A 24,237-nucleotide genomic window follows, 5' to 3' on the forward strand; every position below is an offset into this window, starting at 1 on the left:
CACACACACACACACACACACACACACACACACACACACACACACACACACACACACACACACACACACACACACACACACCCTGTCTTGTGTCTGAGGTATAGCATGAGCTGCATATTTTCCATATTAGCATTTTTCAAGATTTGTTTTTTAGCCAGTTAGAAATAAATTATGTAGTTCTCTTTACATCGGCTGGAGCGCCTTCTGTGTGGAGTCTGCATGTCCTCCCCATGGTCGAGTGACATTAAAAGACATGCAGGTAGGTGCGTGCGTGAATGGGTGTGCCTTCTTTGAAGGTTGGGTGTTGGGCTGGCACCTCGGCACTGTAAAAATTCACTGCCAGTCATAAGCAGACCGGAGTTCCACTGCGGCAACCCCATATCGGGAAAAGCCGAAAGACATTAGTTTTACTTCTCTTTACATGCACATGTAGATGTTTTAGCACTGTATTTAACATCAGTAACTTAGTATCTCCTGACAAAGGGATCATGACAGCTCAAAAGCTTGAATAATTGCAAAGCCTATGTTGATCCAATAAAAGATATTATATCACATCTATATTTCAGTGTATTTGTATTTCCTGCTAGTGGACCAACTTGGCATTTTTATTTTTTTTTCTTTATTGCAAAAAAAGAGTAATTGGATACCAGTAACCAGTATACCCGGTCTCATCTTAGGCACTCTTCTCTTCAAAATTCTTAGATTACAGTATTAGTTTTGGCTCCCTGTTGAAATGTCTGCACTTATGTTGAGTGCTAGCAAGCTGAAAAAAAATAAAAAAAAAAGACTGAAAACACAGGAGAAGAGAGAATCTCAAAAAGTGTTCTTCTCCTTTAAACTTCCTTTTGCTACAGTGTGCTGATCAACTTACTGCAATTACCACATTAGATATGTTACTGTTAATCATGATGGATATAAATACAGACACGCACCTAGATGTAAGCATTATTATTTTAGAAAAAGAACACATCTTTCATAAGAAATTTAATGTATTTATGGTAATACAAACAAGACCATGGATGAAGAGACACTTTACTATTTTATTTCCATTGACTTACGGAGGTTTTTTATTAAACTACTATAGTAGTGGCATTCCACCTGTTAATTAAACTAATTTCTAATGAGTTTGAATCGAAACATGACTGAGGTGTATAAAGCAAAGAGACACTTTACTATTTTATTTCCATTGATTTACAGATGCTTTTTATTTTAAACTACCACAGTAGTGATATTCTACCTGTTAATTAAACTGATTTCTAATGAGTTTGAATGGAAATTCGACTGAGGTATATGAAGCAAAGGGTACTTCTGGCTGCAACCATATTTGGAAATGTGGAAGCTCAGACTTCATGCGAAGTATATTACTGCCTTTGAGTGGTTTAAGATGTTTTTGTTTTGTGTGTGCATGTGCATATGAGTACATGCATGTCCACTTGTGTCTATGTGCATATATATTTCTTCTTGCTCATGTGTGTGGGTGTGTGTGTGTGTGTGTGTGTGTGTGTGTGTGTGTGTGTGTGTGTGTGTGTGTGTGTGTGTGTGTGTGTGTGTGTGTGTGTGTGTGTGTGTGTGTGTGTGTGTGTGTGTGTGTGTGTGTGTGTGTGTGTGTGTTTGAGTTTTTGGGTGCATTTCTCATGTAATGTTGACAGGTCTAACCTGTCCACTAAAATTATTTCCATTATAATTTGGTTTTATGTGTGTTCTGAGTGTTCCCATAGATGTTGCAGAAATGTGTTGTACTATCTTGTTTAAAACATTTCAACAAAAAAACAACATACATGCATTTGTGGCCATAATTGTATTATTTTTATCATAATAGAAACACAATGAAAGAATGAATGAATTAAGTAATGAATGAATTAATTAATTAACTGATGTATTAATTTGCACATAGACAGTTATGTTTCTTTTGCATTTCAGTTAAGCCCTGTTATTACGGACACAGTACTAAAAGGCACATTTAATGTCACTTTGGCTAATCCATTACTGAATCGAACTAATATACCTACTCAGAAGGAAGTTGCTCCTCCAAATGAATTTTCTCTGGCTGTTTGACGTGAACATTTTACAAGGTAAGTTTTCTAACAGGGCATGTGTTGCATTAATTATATTTTACTCCAGTTGCATTAATCAATTAACTATTATTGATTTGCTGTGCCCATCAACTCTGAGTTTAATATGATTTCTTCCTATGCCATTCTTATGGCACCTGCTCCTGATAGCAGGTTTTAAGATGTCAGTCCCCATCTGGGTCATGTCAGTATCCTGATGATGATGGTTACCTCAGTGTCCTCATGCTGCATTTATTTAGCCCCTAGTGGGAAGTGCTTGCTCTAGAAGAACAAAAATTCCCCCTCCCCCCATACAAAGACTAGGAGAGATGCACTTTGTAAGCTCCGTCACGTCCTCCTCGCTGTCCACAATGACGGGGACTCATTTTGATATATATGTTTTTAGCATTATTCTTAACTGTGAATGAAGCTAGACCAGCACTTCTGAAATGATGAGGAAGTTCTCATTAAGATGTGGGCCTTTTTCAGAGAAGATCCAAGGAAGACTGAAAATACTGTGCACTTAAATGTTTGCTATTTACTATTGTTTCTGTGTGAAGTCAGACTAAATACTGAATGATAATTGTAAGGGAACACATGAATCAGATATTAAACCAATAGCACAAAAATGGATCTGCTAAGTCAAATCTGAGCTATTTTAAGTATGCACATGTATATTTTTGCAATTTTTCCACACACTTCTGCACTGTGATGTTTAGGAAAAGATTTGCCATATTTTTCTGAGTCAGGCTATAACAGATTTATTGGGTCTATATCAGAATAGCGAAGAGGCGTTTAATCAAATGCTTCTTCACGACACATAAACAGTGAACACACTAAAGTACAAACGCTCAGAACACCAATTTCTTTCCCTGGGAAAGAAATCAGTAGCACTAACAAACAAATGCACACACCTTCAAACATTACAATGTGGGGGCCTTTGCCCCAATGTGGGGGCTGTGCCCCCCACACACCCCCTAACTTAATATACCAACTCTGAGATCGCAGTACAGTGGGGAAAAGGGCAAACATACGGGGAAGGCCAAGCAATTTCTTTCCCAGGGAAAGAAATCACTGTTCTGAGCGTTAGCACTTTAGTGCGTTCGCTCTTTATGTGTCGACGAAGAGGTGTTCGATTAACTGCCTCTTCGCTATTCTGATATAGATCCGATTTATCAACTATACTTAAGCATTATAAAAATCTACAACAAATAAACTTAAATATCTGTTTGAATCTGCAATGCATGTTTTTAAGTGGCATGAAAAGATGTGAGCACTTTTGACCCTTTTCTGTGCAATGTATGAGAAAATAAAACAATTTTATATAGGATGTGACTTGTACAGCAGATATGTCAAACAGAAACTGCATTTTTCTGCCATGTGATTACAAGATCTATGACTATTTCCAGGCCAGGAACCTAAAAGCTGTAAAAACACATTCAGGGACTTCTGTAAGGTACACAGCCAGTGCCAAGAGCAGGAAATCAAAGTCATTATTAGCAAGATGAATGTGAAACTCTGCTTAACTGCATCTGTGATTTCTGTATGAAGAGGAATAAGCCAAAATAACTGAATGAACAAGACAGATACACAGGAAGAGCTGTCTAGGATCTTGTGTTGTACAGACCTCTGAGTTGTCTTCTGCAGTTATGTCTCTGCCTATAATATCTTCTGGAAATTAAGCCAATGTAACTTAAGGCTCCGTAATTCTTTTAGTAAAGAGATAGTGGGAATAAATGCTAGTGATGATTGCGCAAGCATAGTCAATATATTTAAAACATGATTGAATGAGTATATGGGAGACTATATATATATATATATATATATATATATATATATATATATATATATATAAAATAAGAACCATACTACAGAAGATTAAATAATATCAATATAAAAACTTCATCAACTATTGTATAGTGGATAAAATAAAATTCGCAGACACTAAACAGTTCATTAAGCTTTCGCTCTTATTAGATGAAAGAGCTTCCTCAGAATAAGTAATGTAACAACAATTACAGTATATATACTGAATTTATCACATGTGGGTACATTAACCAATAAAAATGATCAAAACATATGTACAGTAACCATGGATTCAGTAATGAAACATTCAAATAGAACTAATGGAATTCCAAGAAGTGTGTCAGTGGCATGAATATGAATATGAATACAAACAAGAATATTAATATTAATGTATATAACAAAAGTAAAGCAGTACTAAGAGTTCCATTTTAGAGCACATTTTATGTTAACACGATCATTTAACCGTGGAAATACTTCAGAATTAAGTAATAACTGCCATTTAAGTTCCCTGACTTCTAAAAATAACTCCCAGTCACCAAAAAAACAGTCTATTTGTTCAAGAACAATAAAATGAAACTTCTTGATGAAAGAATTGCAGGAAATTCTATGTTTCGCTAGGGCATTATTCCTATACTTAGTTCTAATTGCCCCTAAATGTTCTTTAATTCTGTCCAAGAGTCTTCTAACAGTTTTTCCAACATAAAATGCTGAGCAAGACTTACAAATCCCTGCATAAACAACAGCTGTGGAGTGACAGAAGAAATATTTAGAGAATCTGATAGAATAGTTGCAATGGAGGAAAGTGTATTCTAACCCTGTTAAAATATACGGACAAACCACACACTTATTGCATGAATGCATACCTATTGGTAAATTAGATATAGGTGTAGTATTAATCAAATATTGAGAATCTCTGTTTTCTAGGTTCATTCTAATAGTCCTAGTTATTTTAAAAGAAAAAGAAGGAGTGGAGCCAATAGCTTTAGTCATATTTATGAGATACTTTTAATAAATCCCAATTGTTGGAAATAATATTCCTGATGTGTTCCATATCTCTGATGATTGGCAATGGAAAACTGAGAGATCTATTAATGTTATTCTGTTCAACATGTTTGGGTTTAAATCCATAGAGTAAAATAGGTAAATGTGTAGTGTACCTTTCAGATGCAACTTCAAAATAAATAGTGTTAATAAGACCCTCAGGATAATTTCTTTTTAAAAACATCTTCTTCAGTAGCAAAGCATTAACATAAAAATCATGGTCTAGACTAATGAGTCTAGAAATACATATAAATTGACTTCTGACTAAGTTCTTTTTCATGAAGAATGGATGAGAGCTAGAAAAATCAAGTAAATTGTTCTTATAGGTATCTTTCCTGTAAATAGTGGAACAAACAGTATTAGAAGGCAGAATACTTAATCTAGTATCTAGTATCTAGAAAAGCAATAGAAGAGCCACAGTCAGAAACAATGAGATTCAAAAAAACAATACTTTTTTTCATATCAGAAATAAATGTGTCCAAAGAGATATTATCACCCTTCCATGCAAAAAAAAATATCGTCAATAAACCTTTTGTAAATATGTATGAAATGAAAGTTGCCCAAAGTGTGTAAGTTTTCCATTTCCCAAGTGCTTAGTACAATATTGGCAAAGGCAGGTGCTAGTTTTGTACCCATAGCTATGCCTTTGATTTGTTTGTAAATCTTTCCATTGAAAAAAAAAAAATTATTATTTAAAACTATTTTAACTAATGTGTATAGTGTATTAATTTTAGTAGAGGAAAAGGAAGTGTATTTGGTGAGAAATAATTTAAATAGTTGTAAACCTTCTTTGTATGGTATGTTAGTGTAAAGTCCTTCAACATCAAGGGTGACTCATATACAATCAGACAAACCATCCTTCTTTTGGAAAATGTCATTCAAAAATGCCCAGGAATCTCTCAAATAGTTATGAGTCTTCTGCACTAAAGGGTTAAGAATGCTATCTAAATAATCAGCAATCTTCTCTGTTTTGGTTTTTATGTTCGAAATAATATGCCTGAAAGGGGGTTCTGTTGTACTTTTATGTATTTTTGGAATGCCGAATAATCTACCTAAATTAGGAGAGGGTACTGACATAAATAAAAATTCTTCAAAAGAGATAGCATTAGTTAACTGTAAACTTTTTAATATATTATCTACTTTTAAAAAATGTTTATCAACAATATGTACATCAACTTGATTGAAAAAATCATTGTTGTGTAAAGTGTTTTCAATATTCTGTATATATGAGGTTTGTTCCATTAAAACAAGCCCTGCCCCCTTATCCACACGCATGATACATAGTGATTTATCATTTGTTAGTTCTGTTAAAGCTTTCCTTTTTTTTTTTTTTTTTTTCATACCAGGAAAAGACCACTAAAGTTTTCCACCACTGCTTTGAGAATCATTACAAGGAGCCTGTCAAGGACTTAATCTCCGCCCCTTCGGATGTCTCCACATCAGCTGTACTTCCCTATGGGGAATTCTCTGAATTGTCAGATGCCAATTTAGAAGCATATTTAGAAACATCTATACAAAATATGGATACTGCTATTTACAATCTTACTAATAGACGAATTCCTGATTCACATTTGAAGCTTTTACTAAATGGGTTTAACTTCATCCCTGCGCAAAGAGCCTCCTTGCCAGATCTGATTCTAGACCTAAAACTGTATGCTAGGAAACTTAATTTGTGTTTTCGCAAAATGTTAATAGTGATGATTTATTACTAAGTAATGGCACTGCTATTAATACTAGCTCTAATAATAGCATATATTCTGATTTATCAGATACAGAAACTGATTACAATAGCTCAGAACACATTACCATCTTTAAACCTAAGTCTGTATAACCCAGCATTAAATAACTCCATACAAGCTTCCTCTAAAGTTTGCAAAAGAGATTTGAGAAGACTATGCCAGTCTGATAAAACTAACAAATGGTTTAATCTTTCTTATGCAGAAAGGAAAGCTTTAACAGAACTAACAAATGATAAATCACTATGCATCATGCGTGCGGATAAGGGGACAGGGCTTGTTTTAATGGAACAAACCTCATATATACAGAATATTGAAAACACTTTACACAACAATGATTTTTTCAATCAAGTCGATGTACATATTGTTGATAAACATTTTTTAAAAGTAGATAATATATAAAAAAGTTTACAGTTAACTAATGCTATCTTTTTTGAAGAATTTTTATTTATGTCAGTACCCTCTCCTAATTTAGGTAGATTATTCGGCATTCCAAAAATACATAAAAGTACAACAGAACCCCTTTCAGGCATAAGAAGATTGCTGATTATTTAGATAGCATTCTGTGCAGAAGACTCATAACTATTTGAGAGATTCCTGGGCATTTTTGAATGACATTTTCCAAAAGAAGGATGGTTTGTCTGATTGTATATTAGCCACCCTTGATGTTGAAGGACTTTGCACTAACATACCACACAAAGAAGATTTACAACTATTTAAATTATTTCTCACCAAATACACTTCCTTTTCCTCTACTAAAATTAATACACTATACACATTAGTTAAAATAGTTTTAAATAATAATTTCTTTTTTTCAATGGAAAGATTTACAAACAAATCAAAGGCATAGCTATGGGTTCAAAAGCACTTGGGAAATGGAAAACTTATGCACTTTGGACAGCTTTCATTTCATACATATTTACAAAAGGTTTATTGACGATATTTTTTTGCATGGAAGGGTGATAATATCTCTTTGGACAAATTTATTTCTGATATGAAAAAAAGTATTGGTTTTCTGAATTTCATTGTTTCTGACTGTGGCTCTTCTATTGCTTTTCTAGATACTAGATTAAGTATTCTGCCTTCTAATACTGTTTGTTCCACTATTTACAGGAAAGATACCTATAAGAACAATTTACTTGACTTTTCTAGCTCTCATCCATTCTTCATGAAAAAGAACTTAGTCAGAAGTCAATTTATACGTATTTCTAGACTCATTAGTCTAGACCATGATTTTTATGTTAATGCTTTGCTACTGAAGAAGATGTTTTTAAAAAGAAATTATCCTGAGGGTCTTATTAACACTATTTATTCTGAAGTTGCATCTGAAAGGTACACTACACATTTACCTATCTTACTCTATGGATTTAAACCCAAACATGTTGTACAGAATAACATTAATAGATCTCTCAGTTTTCCATTGCCAATCTCCAGAGATATAAAACACATCAGGAATATTATTTCCAACAATTGGGATTTATTAAAAGTATCTCATAATATGAGTAAAGCTATTGGCTCCACTCCTTCTTTTTATTTTAAAAGAACTAGGACTATTAGAATGAACCTAGAAAACAGAGATTCTCAATATTTGATTAATACTACACCTATATCTAATTTACCAATAGGTATGCATTCATGCAATAACTGTGTGATTTGTCCGTATATTTTAACAGGGTTAGAATACACTTTCCTCCATTGCAACTATTCTATCAGATTCTCTAAACATTTCTTCTGTCACTCCACAGCTGTTGTTTATGCAGAGATTTGTGAGTCTTGTTCAGCATTTTATGTTGGAAAAACTGTTAGAAGACTCTCGGACAGAATTAAAGAACATTTAGGGGCAATTAGAACTAAGAATATGAATAATGCCCTAGCGAAACAATGCATTTCCTGCAATTCTTTCAAGAAGTTTCATTTTATTGTTCTTGAACAAATAGACTGTTTTTTTTGGTGACTGGGAGTTATTTTTAGAAGTCAGGGAACTTAAATGGAAGTTATTATTTAATTCTGAAGTATTTCCACGGTTAAATGATCGTGTTAACATAAAATGTGCTCTAAAATGGAACTCTTAGTACTGCTTTACTTTTGTTATATACATTAATATTAATATTCTTGTTTGTATTTATATTCATGCCACTGACACACTTCTTGGAATTCCATTAGTTCTATTTGAATGTTTCATTACTGAATCCATGGTTACTGTACATATGTTTTGATCATTTTCATTGGTTAATGTACCCACATGTGATAAATTCAGTATATATACTGTAATTGTTGTTACATTACTTCTTCTGCGGAAGCTCTTTCATCTAATAAGAGGGAAAGCTTAATGAACTGTTTAGTGTCTGCGAGTTTTATTTTATCCACTATACAATAGTTGATGAAGTTTTTATATTGATATATATATATATATATATATATATATATATATATATATATATATATATATATATATATATATATATATATATATATATATATATATATAGTTCCCTATCAGAAGCCTGAAACACTATAAGCCTGAAAATCAAAATCCTGAAACCAAAAGCCTGAAAATTCAAAATCCCGAAAATCCAAAATCCTAAAACTCAAAATCCTGAAAACACAAAATGGACATACTGACATAATTGTGGCTTTGCTATTGTTAGCCCTGTGGTGTTAGGTCATGCGTTGGGTTCAGGTAAGTGTGCGGTTGGTTTTATGTTAGGGTTAGGGGCGGTTTAAGTGAGTTAGGGTTAGGGTGCAGGTTAGGCATGTATGCAATAGTGACAAATATTGGGGTTAGGGGCGGTTTAAGTGAGTTAGGTTTAGGGCGCGGGTCAGGTGAGTGTGCGATAGTGACGGACCTTAGGGTTAGGGTTAGGGTCAGGGTCAGTTGATAGATATTAGTGTCTTTATAGTGACATATTAGTATTATTTGTGTTTTCAGGATTTTGAGTTTCAGGATTTTGGGTTTTTGGGATTTTGAATTTTCAGGCTTTTGGTTTCAGGATTTTGATTTTCAGGCTTATAGTGTTTCAGGCTTCTGATAGGGAACCATATTTATTTATTTATTTATTTATTTTATTTTACATTTGTTAACCGGGCTAGTCTAGCTGGATACATATCCTTTTTCAGTAGAGGCCCGAGGAGAAAAGCTCCAACATAATGGTTAATACAAGTCGAAAATACAAGTTAAAAAAAAGAGTACATGTTACAAATACAAGAAGAGAGAGAATTTTCATAGATGTTAAATAAGACAACAGAACAATCAGCAGGTTATACACAGTGGAGATTTCTTATATACTAATAGTATAGAGACTAATACAAGAAATAAACACGTTTACAATTTGGTTGATAGATTTTAAACATTTAGATATGTTAGATATTCAGATATATATATATATATATATATATATATATATATATATATATATATATATATATATATATATATATATATATATATATATATATAGGTCTACTTTACATGGTCGACTTATCACAAAGTCGACTTTCATATGGCCGAGACCACACAAAAAACACAACAAACACTTACTTTAAAACTGTTAGCAGGGGGGCTCCACCCCCCACCCACACACGTAACTTAAATATACCAACTCCAAGATCACACTACACTGCGGAAGCGGGAAATTTTCCCATTCTGCACTGTACGGATATAGCCGTTCCCCATGGTCAGCTTTTCAAAAGTCGATCATTTTTATATATATCGATATATATAGATATAGATATAGATATAGATAAGCTATATTGGGTTGAGGAAACCATTATATTAATGGTCTATGCAGTAAGGCAATTACTTCGTAACTATGTAACTATGCCATCTGCAGGCAAATGTTTTATTTAGCATAATCTATTTGTTCAAATTACCTTCTACTTTCTCTGTTCTAGTTAATATTGCTCTGCATATTAAAGTATTAACTGTACTACTTAACTCATGCTTAGTAAAATTAAAAAAAAAACATGTTTTATATTTTTTAAAAAGGGTGTGGCTTATTGTTTATGTATTTACTGATATGGCTTATTTATTCCTAAATGGTCACAAACTGCTGGCAATCAAATCTAGTTGGCCAGATTGCACAACTACACACTACCATCTGTGCTTAAAATGTCTGGCTTTATTATCAAGTGTGGAACATTATCTGGGAGTTGCCCAGTCAGGTAAAATGTGGTGGTGGTAGTTTGTTACCTTAGGACAGTATAGAAGACTGCAGTGCTAAACAATATTACTAGCCTTCCATGGAAGTGGATGTGGCATTTATAGGCCAATATGCAAAGCCAGAGTATATATTTTCTGCACATTCCTGAGGTCACACTGCACTTAGTGAGTTGTTTAGTGATTCACATTTGTGTGTCTTTTTATATTTTCATCTGTTTAGCACAAGTGATGTGACTTAACAAATTATACATCTGTTCACCATCAGATTTTAGATTTAGATACTTTATTTCAGGGTAATAGAGCAGATCCAAGGACTGTGTCCCTTACCACCTGTACTTCACAGTGGTTAGCAGTGGTTAACCATGATGTGACTTATTTAGGCTGCAAATAGTTTTGTCATCAAAGGCATGTGTACCCAGATTGTAAATTTACACAGCTCTAGATTGCACACTACTTGTGTCATTTTTCATCAGGGTATTTTAGGAAACAGGCAGAAAAAAAAAATTGAAAAATATACCAAGATTTCACAGTGTGAGTTGACTACGGATTATAAAAGAATGTTATATGCAAGTATGTCCATGAAGGACATTATATGTGCCTTGTTTGCATTTGTAATTTAGTCCAGTAAATTTGTCAACAGCTTGGAAGGTACTGTGAGTGCGCAGGAAAAGGACAAATCACCTTGAAACACAGATGAAATTAAAGAGATCTGAGCTAGAGATGAAGCACCTGGATACTAAGGCAGCATAGGGAATAAAATAGCTTGAGGAACAAAGAGACGGATAGGCATGTACACAGAAAATAACATTTCTTTGGAACTACTTTTTAAACCTCACAGAGCCACAGAAAGTAAAGTACTTATTTTTATTACTCTATTCAAATGTAATTTGAATGACGGAATGGGAAACCTTGCATTTACCCCTGGTTTAGCATCCATGATCCTCATGTAAAATGCCAATAAGTAAATGTCCCAGCTTATTATTATGTCTGCTTTTGGATTATTAATACTCAAAATATAAGGGCTAAAACCTACCATAGGAATACAATGCTAGGTTTCTTAAGATCCTCATAGATCAGTAGCCTTGTAAGTACTTTTTGAACCCGTGAACCTATAAAAGGCCTGTTTGTTTGGCTGTTAGGGCCATGTATCCACATGGCTGTCCAGCAAGTATGTACACCTAACTTACCAGTAAATATGTCTCCAAACTCTTGTACTACTGCTTGGATTCCTTAACTTAGGTAGAAGAGAGCCACTACGAATGGGCTACCTCATTCACTGAGGTGCCAGATCATGTTTTACTAAAATTTACCAAAAGAGTCCCCTCCAATATCTCCTGTAATGCACTGAAGATAATGAGCACCACTGTGTTTCTATAATGATAGCTGTTTATGTTAACATGGCACAGTTTGTGTTCTACCTTCTGTCTGGTAACTCTACCATGTAGACTTATCTTTCTCACTATCTGAGTTTGCCCACTGACTGCCAACCTTCATGCTTAATCTAACATCACTTAAAACCTTTACCTACAGTTTTTTTGCGAATCAAGAATAAGTACCTTTACTTCTTGCCCAAAAGAATAACCTCTTGTGCTGGTTGTCCAGTCATATGTTATTTTTATGTTAGGAATTCTTCTGCCACACCCATGAGTTACTTAAGCTTGGTCCAGAAGTTTAGGTCTATTCCATAATAGATTCCTTGTGGGCAAACACAGTCACTCTTCAACTCACCACAAATTAAATCCGGGGTCTCCCTTCACCCTTTGTCCATACAGTAACGCAAATGCAAAAAACCTCTGAACTTTTCTGTCACCTTTATGCATGCAAAGTGGAAATGAGGCAGGTTCCAGTCCCACTCCCACCTGAACTGGTCTATAAATGCTGTCTGCATGGTCTTTATTGTAGAGTTAAACTTCTGTACCAGACCACTGGTCTGTCAATATTAGGGGTAGTTTTTAATTATGTTATTCTGCGATCTCCCACAAGTCTAACATGAAATTAGTATATCTGTCCGTTGCTATTTCTTTTGCAAAACCTACCCAGACAAAAAATATCTAATAGAGCATCTGTTGCCTTCTCTGCCTCAGTATGGGACAGATCCACTGCCCCAATGTATCTAAGTAAGGTGCACCACCAGGTTTTACTTCTTACCTGTAGAGCTTGTGGTACAAAGATGCCCCACAATGCCTGCAGGTACTGCCTAAAAATCTTCTTCAGTAATAGACAAAGGATCCCAATCTTCTGTTGTTTTCACCTCCTGATATTGCTCGAATGTCTTTCAGTACCCATATCCCATTACACCTTTTGTAATATTTCGCTAATAGAAATTATGCATAATATTTCTTTCTGTATGGTTTATGCCCAAGTGGCATGTAAAGAAAATATAGTAGTCTTTGGTAGGTTTTTGTAACTACTACCTGCTGTATCACTTCTCCCTCCAGCCATCTTTCAGAGTCCATTCTATATACAATAATACTTTTTTTCCAGTATGTGGACTCTCCCTTCTCATCAGGATCAGGATCCTCCATGAATACTTCACTTAAGTCCTATTACATAGGGTCTGAGAGCTGAGCATGTCTTAACTCTTTCTCTGTGACCCTCCTCAGCTCACTGTCCCAAGGAAGTGTGAACAGGGGTGCCTCAAATTCAGGCTTGCTTTTACCATCTAACTCTCCCCTTGAAGTAGCCCCTTCCAAGAGAAGCCCAACACCTTTCAACAGCTGTCAGTCAGATTTTGGTTCTCTGCTACTATCTGTCCCTAAAAAATAGCCACACTAACAGCCTTGGTTATTGGGGTAGGCACTGCATTCCCCATCTGCCTGTCTTCATACCTGGCTACATGTAGCCACATGAACACAAGATACTCTAGTCACAAAATCATTTATAATTAAAATATCTACTGGGATATCATTGAATGCTGCCACTTCCTTTTTTCTTTGCCACCCCCAAAAATTTGCAATCCAAGCAAACCTGTCCAGTAGTGGCTGAAAAGGGGTCCTTCCTAAAACCCTAATGAAAGTGAACTGTCTAGGTAAGTGTGGCGCTCTTTTAACCACTACAGGCTTAACAACAGTTATGGTAGAATCTGTATCTCTCTTGACTACAATCTCTTTCCCACTCCACCAAGACAAAAAAAGAGTATCATATAAGCCCATAAAATGTCACTTTATCTCTTAGATCTAGAAGACTGCTTCTAATCCCCTCCCAGCAGGAGGAATAACACATTGCCCATGTCAGCTCTTTTGGGACATTGTCATTTGCTTTGTCCATGCTCAGGAATGCTTAGTTGGACTAAGTCCTCATCTTGAGTTTCTTCTTCACTATCTGTCTCACTGCAACAGATCTGTATACAGAACGGTGCCTCTCCCATTTTACTTTCTACTATATTATTTATTCATTTATCAGTCACACTCACACAAGCACTGTGCAGTGTGGCAAGCATTTGATGCCTCTGTGCCCCTTACAGTTATGAATACTGCCTTTTCTCTTGTATGCTGACATTAAAATATCTATTACACAGATTCCTTGAATATATCTGAAAGAGGAACTTGTCATGACAAGGCATCACATCACAGTGTGTGTGATATACCTTTAAGAAGATTTCCAGTGAGTCAGCACATCCGTATAAGTACTGAGCATATGCAAACAAGAGTGCCGTTTTGAGTAAGCAGCCAGAGTGAGGGCATGCAAGTATGTAGTCAGTAGGTTATTTGGATAGTTTATTTAAGGTCAATGTTTCTGCTGGCCATCCTGATGTGTTTGTATACGATAAACAACTTAAACGAACATCCAAGCCTCAACATCTTCTTAATACACATAAGAAGAGTGACACGGTGTCAAAATGGGACCCAAAGTCACAGCCATGAGGCAACTGGTTAGAAGTGGAGGAATATATACGAGTGGATTATCCCAACTGCTCCAGCAATTCGCAAACAGGTCAAAAACAATTTCCAGTTACTAAAACTCACTTAAATTATTTATTTCACTACAAATATAAAACAAAGCACTCAGAATGCTCAAAACAAATTTCTTATTAAACAAATTGTCCAAAACTGCGACATGTTGAAAAAGTAATATGCAAAATAATAATAAAAACATTTGAAACAGTATCCAAATCACATAAAATGCACAAAAAAGGGAAAATGGTCATATTTTTTCACTATGTGCTACTTTTTCACATTAACTAAAGCTATTCAAAGTATCCAAAGTGTACCGAGTGTTCGCATGTTTGTGCAGTTACAAACTACAATTATTTCAAAGAATATTTCGCTGAGTACAGTCTTTTAAAGAGTTTATTGTGCATTTGAATATCATTACAATTACTTGATGTGTGTGAATGTTCATACTTAATAGCAAGGGCCATAGTTTGCATTGTGTTTAAGCAAGATTTTTGGTATGGCAGAAGGATTTTGCAGACCTGCTGCACTTATATCTGACAACAATATTGCAAAAAATTGGAGAGGGTTTTAGCAAGAGTATGATTTTTTTATACAGACAGCATTTTTTAACAAAGACACACATATAAAGGCATTTATTCTGCTTAATGTAGCTGGTTCAGAAGTCATTGAAAGAGAACCTTCATTTGTGTATGCACCTGCTGTATATGCAGGGGAGGGGGAAACCACCATATAGTGGTACCGACTAAAACAAGAGAAGACTCTGAGTGCTTAAAATGTAAATTTATAGAAATGTGTAACCCCCAAATGAATATTACAATAGAAAGGTACTTATTTTACACAAGGGATCAAAAGCCTGGCAAAACTTTTGCAGCATATATAACCGACTTGAGAAATAAGGCTAAAATGTGCAGATTTGGTTATTTGTGAGATGAGTTAATAAAGGACAGGCTTGTGTGTGATATTAATAATGACACAGTGAAAAATATTTTGCTTCAAGATAGTGATTTAACTTTGAATAAGGCCATTGAGATTTGTCAGATATATGAGCTTACAGAAAAGCACACAAGTATTCTTACAAATGAGAAATCAAGTATCCAGTAGCTTCAGGAGCTCATGTAGATAGTATGCAGCACAAAGTTAAAAGATGCAGGTCCAAGGGTGTGGTAACTTCAATAAAAACCAGAGTTACTTCAGTAAGGCCTAAGGTGGACACAGCAAAGCACAGGGGTGACTCAACAAAACTCATAGCGAACCTCACAGTCAACTGTCATAATTGTGATGGTAATCATGAACCCAAACAAGAAAAGTGCTTAGCTTTTGGTCAGCAGTGTCATTCTTGTAATAAGTGGAATTATTTCACAAAAGGTTTTGTAAATCAACTAAGGTACATTCTTTTATTAAAAGAGAGCATTCCAAGAAGCAAGTCGATCACTTAGAAAGCTGTGACCCTAATGTTTATGTTGATGGTGTGTCTGTGCTTGGTGAAACAGTCAATGCAGTACATTTGTGGGCGAAGAATGAAATATTTTGTACTGTTTGGATTAATGGGAGACCCATAGAGCTCAAAGCTGATACTGGTTCAAAGTGCAATTTTATGTCAGCAGAAACATTTTCTAGACTAAGAGCTGGTGAGTAGCATGCAAAGTTTGTTGCTTATGGTGGTGAAGAAATTCAAACTGAAGGCTCAATAGTGCTTACATGTTACTCTGCTGGGAGCAGCTATGACTTGCAATTTTACGTAGTTAAGAGACACGTGCAGTCATTATTTGGTTACAGAGACGGTTTGAAAATGGGACTACTTTCATTTAATGAAGAAGTCCACCATGTAAGCCTGCATGACGACAGCTCAAATTTCACCCAAACTATTTTTTCTGATTATGCTGATATTATTGCAGACAAACTAGGCAAACTACCAGTTGTGTACACCATGAAGTTAGACCCAGAGGTCTGCCCAGTTATCAGGCCAGCACAGAAAGTTCCAGTAGCTATGCAGAGCAGAGTCAAAGCCAAGCTAGACAGAATGGTGCAGCTATGAATCATTTTTCCAGTGGAAGAACCTATTGAATGGCTATCCTACATGGTAGTAGCTCATAAGAAAAGCTCAGATGATATCAGAATATGTATTGATCCAAGAGATTTGAACAAAACATTAAAAAAGCCTTATCATCCAATGTGCACTTTCGAGGAGGATGCTGTCCTCATGCCAAACACCACTGTTTTTTTTTCTGTCTTAGATGCAAAAAGTTAATTTTGACAAATTTTGCTTGACCAAAAATCTTCATTGTTAACCACATTCGATATGCCATTTGGAAGATACAGATTTCTGAGAATGCCATTTGGGATAAATTCTGCCAGTGAAGTCTTTCCACTTGCGATGGAGCACATTTTTTCAGGCTATCCATGTGCTATTATAGTGGATGATATTTTTGTAGGAGGCAATGGTGAAATCGAACATGACACAAACCTCAAGAAAGTTTTGGAAAGAGCACATGTAAAGAATCTTAAGCTGAATCCTAAGAAGTGCATATTCAGGCTATGAGAATTTAGTTATGTTGGTCACCTGTACACCAGTTCAGGCTTATTACCAGATCCTTCTAAGCAAACAGCAATTCTTGAGATGCAAGCTGCAGATAATGTTCAAGCCCTACAATGTTTTCTTGGAATGCTCTACTATCTAGGCAAGTTCATTCCAGATTTAAGCACCATTACAAGAGCTAACATGCAAAGATTTTATTTGGTAATGGTCAAAACAGCACCAAAGTGTATTTGATGCCCTGACACAGAAAATTGCTATTCCACCAACTCTCAACTACTATGATGTTCACTAACCAGTTACTCTTTCCTGTGATGCTTCTAAGTTTGGTTTAGGTGCAGTTATTCTTCAAGAGAGTAGACCAGTACCCTATGCATTGAGAACTCTTATCAAAACTGAGATGTAATATGCCCAGCTTGAGAAAGAGCTTTTCACGATTGTGTTTGCATGTTTGAAGTTTCATGATTATATTTATGGTCGACCTATCCAGATCGAAACTGATCACCAACCTTTAGTCACTATTTTGAGAAGGCCTATGCATACGGCTCCAGCTAGACTGCAACACATGATGCTCAAATTGTAAAAGTACAATTTCAATCTTGTTAACACAAAAGGTAAACTTTTTAATGTTGGCGATACCTTATCCAGATTGCCCAGAAAAAAGCACAGAAAAGCATAAAAATGAGCAACTTAATTATGAGGTCATGGAAGTGAGAAATTTTTCTTCCATACATCTTGATGAGCTCAGAACTCACACAGCTTCAGATCCAATTCTCCAGAAACTCAACCACTTTATCATTCGAGGATGGCATTCAAAGCAATATTGTTTACCAGTAAAACTGCAACCATATTTTGCATAGAGAGATGAGATTTTGTCAGACAATGGTATCACCATGAAAGGTCCTAAAGTGATTGTTCCAAAGTCCTTGCAACAAGAGTACATAAAGATTTTGCATTGTGGCCACCCAGGAACTGATTCTACCAAAAGAAGGGTGAGACGACTAGTATTTTGACCTTCTGTCAAAAGATATTGAGAAAGTACTTTTATCTTGTTCAGTACACAATAGTACAAAGCCGCATCAACAAAAAGAACCACTTCACTTAAGCCAGATTCCTGAACTACCATGGTCAGCAGTAGCCCCAGATATCTTTGAGTGGAATGGTCAACATTATTTGGGGTTACTAGACTCTTATTCAAATTGGTTTGAGATTGACCTACTTCCCAAACTAACTTCCAGTCTGTCATTACTAAGTTGGAGGCATTTTTCTGTTCATGGTAATCTGCACAGAGTTATTTCTGACAATGGTGCACAGTTTACTAGTCAGCAGTTCAAGAAATTTGCAGAAGCATGGGACTTTGTTCATATTATGTGTAGTACTAAATACCCCCAGTCAAATGGCTTGGCTGAACGTGCAGTCCAAAGTGCAAAACAGCTGTTAGAGAAATCCAGACATTGAAATACAAATGTTTTTCTAAAGTTGTTAAATCTCAGAAACATTCCTTGTGGTATACATCCTGGTTCACGTCCCCAGAGACTTATGTGAAGACAAACTATAACCACATTACCAATCAGCAGTAATTTATTAGTTCCATGTGCTAAAACAACAAAGCCATAAAAGCCCAACTGTTGCAAAAGCATTTGTCCTAGAAGTCTTACTGTGATAAAACTAGCAAACTGCTCAGTTCATAGAAAAATGGGAGATAGTGAGGATGCAGACATCAAAAGGTTTTGAATGCATCAGATTTGTGAAAAGTTTGTGTCAAGAGCCAAGATCGTACATTGTGGAATCACAAGGAATGGAATTTAGATGAAATCGGAAGCATTTGTTACCAGTGTCCGAACCTGTGTTACAGCATCTTGCCTGTTACAAAGACTCTAGTTCTCAGAGTAACTTGTCCAATGTTCCTGTTCCAGAGATCATTCGGTCAGTAATCCCCATTCCTGAGAAAATCCCTGAGTCTCCTCAAGCAGAACATTCCACAGTGGCTATCCCTGTTGCTAAACCCCATCCTATTATGTCACAAGATCAGATTACATCTTGAAACCTAGTTCCAGATACACGGGAACCAGGACATGAATGTTGTTTTCTTTATTAGTGTCTGTATAACTGTATGCCTATTGAAATGTCATTGTTTATATGAGACAGCTCAGTAAAGAGGGAGGATGTAGATTAGTGTGTGATATAGCTTTAAGAAGCTTTCCAGTGAGTCAGCGAGTGCATATAAGTACTGAGCATGTGCAAGCAAGAGTGCCATTTTGAATGAGCAGCCAGAGTGAGAGCTTGCAAGTATGTAGTCAGTCAGCTATTTAGATAGTTTGTTTAACTTCAATGTTCCTGCTATTCATCCTGATGCATTTGTATACAATAAACTGCTTAAATGAACATCCAAGCCTCAACGTCTTCTTAATGCGCATAAGAGGAGTGACAGAACTGCAAAAGATGTTGAACAGGGAAGGGGGTAGTCCAAGATTCCAACAGTCCCTGGACATCACTGATAGTGTTGCTGCAAAAGAAAGAAAAATGGTAGCACCAAGTTCAGTTAGACTACAGAAACTGAATAGTCAAACTTAGTTAGATGTTTACATCAAGGTCAGGACAGATAAATCCTTAGATAAGTGGAGTGGGGCTAAGTATCCATCTACTTTTGACCTTATCGGGGAGGGGTGGAGTTACTGGCAGTTGTCCTTGACACCTGCAGTGAGGAAGAGTTCAGCTTTTATGACCCTTTCTGGATTATATGAGTTAACCAAGATGACCTTTAGGAGGAGAAATATCATGGTAGATTTGCAGAGGTTGGTAGATATCATCATACTGATAAAGGGGGGGGTGTAGTTCTGATGGATGTGGATGACTATGTGAATAGCATGAGATTGCTATTGTTGTCTGATCACAATACCTATAAGCACATCACTGCACAGCAGGTCTCTTCCATTATACTAACAGTTCATGAAAATATATATGATCTATTATTATGTAGACAAATTAGTGTTGAAATGTATGAATACTTGTTAATATCTGACCCCGTTATTCCCATTGTTAAGGGACTCCCCAAGATCCACAAAGAGATTTGGCCTGTTCCGATGAGACCTATTGTAGCAGGTGAGGGGTGGGTTACCGCCCATATATCGATCTTTTTGGAGAGCCTCCTACATCCAGTAGTGAGTAACTGTCACACCATTCTTAGTGACACTTACCAACTTATAGATAGCCTTAAGGGCCTACATTTAGAAATGAAGGACACAGAGTACCTCCTCATAACCATGGATGTGGAAAAGCTCTTTACCTCTATCCCTAATGATATAGGGATACAGTACATTAGAGAGCTTCTGCATAAAGAAACACAATACACAAATGATAGAATAATACTGATAACTCAGCTTCTTGACACAGTGCTTAATAACAATGTGTTTATCTTTGAAAATGACTATTATCTACAGGCATGGGGGGTTGCCATGGGCACCCCTGTGCCAATAGTTATGCTAATTTGGTGGTCTACTGGTGGGAAAAGTTGTTCCTGTTTACCCACGAATCTTCTAGATACATAAGATACTATAGAAGGTTCGTGGATGACATACTTATAGTTTGGGAAGGTGCGTCAGATAGTTTTCATCATTTCCTTGGTTATCTACAAACCACAACAGACTTTTGAGGTTTACAGTGGAGATTTCAAGTTATGAAGTTAATTTCCTTGGCGTCACGCTCAGGTTGACAAAGAGGGTGAAATTGTAACCAGGATTTACAGGAAAGCTGTATGGAAGAATGCATTGTTAGCACCAGATAGCATGCACCCAACCTATACCTTCCGTGGCATAGTCACTAGTCAATTTATAAGAGTATCCAGACTATGTCAAAATAAAGATGATCTTTTGAATGAAGTTAATAATATGGAAACCCTGTTTAGGGATAGGGGATATGACATGACTATGGTTAGAAGGGTAAGAAATGAAATTTTGGAGTTTTAGAACATGATGCCAGTCCGGTGCTCCATATTAAGAATGGATGTAGGATGGGAGCCACTATGGGCCCCAATATCCATGGAAAAAGGCTTAGTTATGTCATTAAATTCACCAATGAAGTGGAAAGTGTAAGAAGTGTGATTAGGAAGCACTGGAATGTCCTTTCGGTAAATAAAGAAATTAGCAAGATCGTAGGACCTGCACCAACATTTTGCTATAGGAATTGCAATAATCTTAAGAGGCAACTATGTAATGACCGGCAGGTCACGAATATAAGGAAATCTACTAGTCTAGTACTAGGGGACCTGGTCAGGAAAGGAACATATCCTTGTTTACACTGCCCAAGGTGCAAGAGCATTAGTAATATACAGACTTATCAACATCCCAGTATGAATTTTGTTTTCAAACCCAAGTACTATGCTGACTGCAATACCAAAAATGTGATTTACTTGGCCACCTGTTCTTTTTGTACAGCATTTTACGTGGGTCTAACCAAGAGAAGGCTAAGGGACCGTATCTATGACCACCTTTATGAGATCCACAAGCAGGATGACACTAATGCTTTGGCCAGGCATATTAAAGAGTGTCCCTCTCATTCTTTCACTTTTAGGGTTTTGGACATAATCATTCCAACTTTAAGAAGAGGTAGTATTGAACAAAGGTTGGCTAGAGCCGAGTTACACTGGATCTTAAAACTAGCGGCACATAATTCTCCAGGGCTGAATGGCTTTATCTCTATTAAACCGATGTTGATTGAACGTAAATGAAGTTGTTTTTGCTATCTAGAATTCTATAGCCCATACTTCCCTAGTAGTTAGGATATTAAAAATGGGTATTACCCCCCCCTTTTTTTCCTCTTAATTTGTGGTTAGCCAACTGGGCATTTCCTTTATCTATAGCTTTATAGGAGTGTGATGTATAAGCATTTAATGCTAGGGACATCTTGTCACCTTGGAAGTTGTTGTTTAACATTACAGTATATGCATTACTAAACATCATTAATGTTATACCAGGGCACGTACTCCCTATATTATAGATGTTTACGATGGAATAGATAAGTATAGTACTTAGTTATTCAGGTCATATATACAGGTTTTATATTTAATTTTTATTTCTTTGCTTATTATATTTTATAGTAAGGGCATGTCTTAACATGATAGAATGGCGTTTTGAGATTTAGCCCTTGGTCTGTTATATATACATATGTAGCAAGGGTATGTTTTAGTTGGATAGAATGGTGTTTTGAGTAACCCTTCATCCTATATATCTATATTTGTCTTGGTATATAACCCTGCATGTTCATTTGGGGTGACACTCCTCCACCATGAGATGTAGGATTAGAACTGCCCTTTGAGTTCAGCTACACTGATGTACAGGAATAGTTTTGATGTCAAAGGAAGCATTATGGAGAGTCGTTTGAATAAATACCTTGCCATTGTTGTCCCATAAGGGTATATAGTTACACATATATTTTTATACCATAGATATATTTTATATCTGTTGCTTTGTGAACATGTGGTTATGTTTGTTTTATGACTTATATGCATGTGTATAGTATATTCCTAAATATGATGTGTAGTATACTACTATGTAAATTTAGTGATAAATACAGCACTCTCTTATAGGTTCTTGTTAATTTTTCAGACACACAACACGTTCTATGTTTCATGTAAAATAAGTACCACTAGGATAGTAATGCTGAATTAATTGTGTATTTTGCAACATGGTTTATCCTAGTACATATGAAATAGTTTGTAGTTCGTGTAAATATACAGATATTGCTTTTACTTCATTACTAGAGAATTAATATATGTGTTTATAGCGGTTTTGGTTTTACACTGATATATATATATTCCCTCATATATATTTTATATATTTTTATGTTTATTTACTGAAGTTTATATGTGGGACATAAAATTTTAGTAATAGAAAATATACATCTTTACAGGTCTTACGCATGGTGGGTAGGATCAGTATGAAGAATGTATTTAAATGCTGGACCTATATTAAATCTTCTTAGTTCCGGTCTCTATGGTCTTGCTTTAGGACCGTGGGGACAACTTTTAGGTCAGGAGGAACTTCATACTGAGAATCCAGACATGTGACCTTAATAGCGAATAGGATGATGTTTAATTTGCAATGGCAAACAGTTTGTTGATGCTTCTTGATTGCAGCTTTTTACCGATGGTAGAACTGTCTTAAACAACTTGCATTGTATAGATTTTCTTACAATTAAGGTAAGGGATTCTAGCTATGTTTATATGAGTTAAGAGACAAGAAACACCATGATAGTATTTTGATGTAAGAACTCTCAGTCTGTGAGGGATGTGTTCTCATTTCTGAATGCCATTTGCCAAGTTGTAGTGCTTTTGTTCAAAATATGCACTTTTGAATTATGAGCTTGTAAATGCATTTTTTATGTCTGAAGTCTGCAGCGTTTTGTTTAGTCAGAGGGTTTTGGTAATGCTTTGAAATATTTTGTGATGAGTGTGAGTGCTGCACTTTAGAAATGAATTGTATTGAATTTAAACTGCATTTGAATGTAATGATGGCTTTAAATTGATGAAAGGCAATTAAGCTTCATTTTAAATTAATGAGCCCGCCAAAAGTTGTTTAGTATAAGTATTTTGGAACCATTTTATGACATTGTATCTGATGAAGCATAGTTTAACTATGCGAAAGCGCTTATTCTCTGTTTCCAATAAATGAATTTTTTACATATTTCCATCGTGGATATTTTCAGTGTGTCAGGAGCTTGAGTTGGGACTACTCTGTAGAAGGATTTACTCGTGGTGACTGTTCTCACTTTTTGGACTTCATTATTTCTGACAATGGTGCACAGTTTACTAGTCAGCAGTTCAAGAAATTTGCAGAAGCATGGGACTTTGTTCATATTATGTGTAGTACTAAATACCCCCAGTCAAATGGCTTGGCTGAAAGTGCAGTCCAAAGTGCAAAACAGCTGTTAGAGAAATCCAGACATTGAAATACAAATGTTTTTCTAAAGTTGTTAAATCTCAGAAACATTCCTTGTGGTATACATCCTGGTTCACGTC

The 24,237-nt window shown here is 35.7% G+C and overlaps 1 long non-coding RNA gene across 1 annotated transcript in view; it reads left to right on the forward strand.

The window, feature by feature from the left end:
* The first annotated feature begins 1,917 nt into the window (after positions 1-1,917).
* Positions 1,918-24,237, forward strand: part of LOC122798872 — a 308,307-nt gene continuing 285,987 nt past the window's right edge. Inside the window, exon 1 of the long non-coding RNA XR_006364322.1 lies at positions 1,918-2,072. This is a non-coding gene — a long non-coding RNA (uncharacterized LOC122798872). The remainder of the gene's footprint in view (positions 2,073-24,237) is intronic.

Source organism: Protopterus annectens, chromosome 3.part1 (genome assembly GCF_019279795.1).
Source record: "Protopterus annectens isolate FY-2018-M chromosome 3.part1, PAN1.0, whole genome shotgun sequence".
NCBI lineage: Eukaryota > Metazoa > Chordata > Ceratodontiformes > Protopteridae > Protopterus > Protopterus annectens.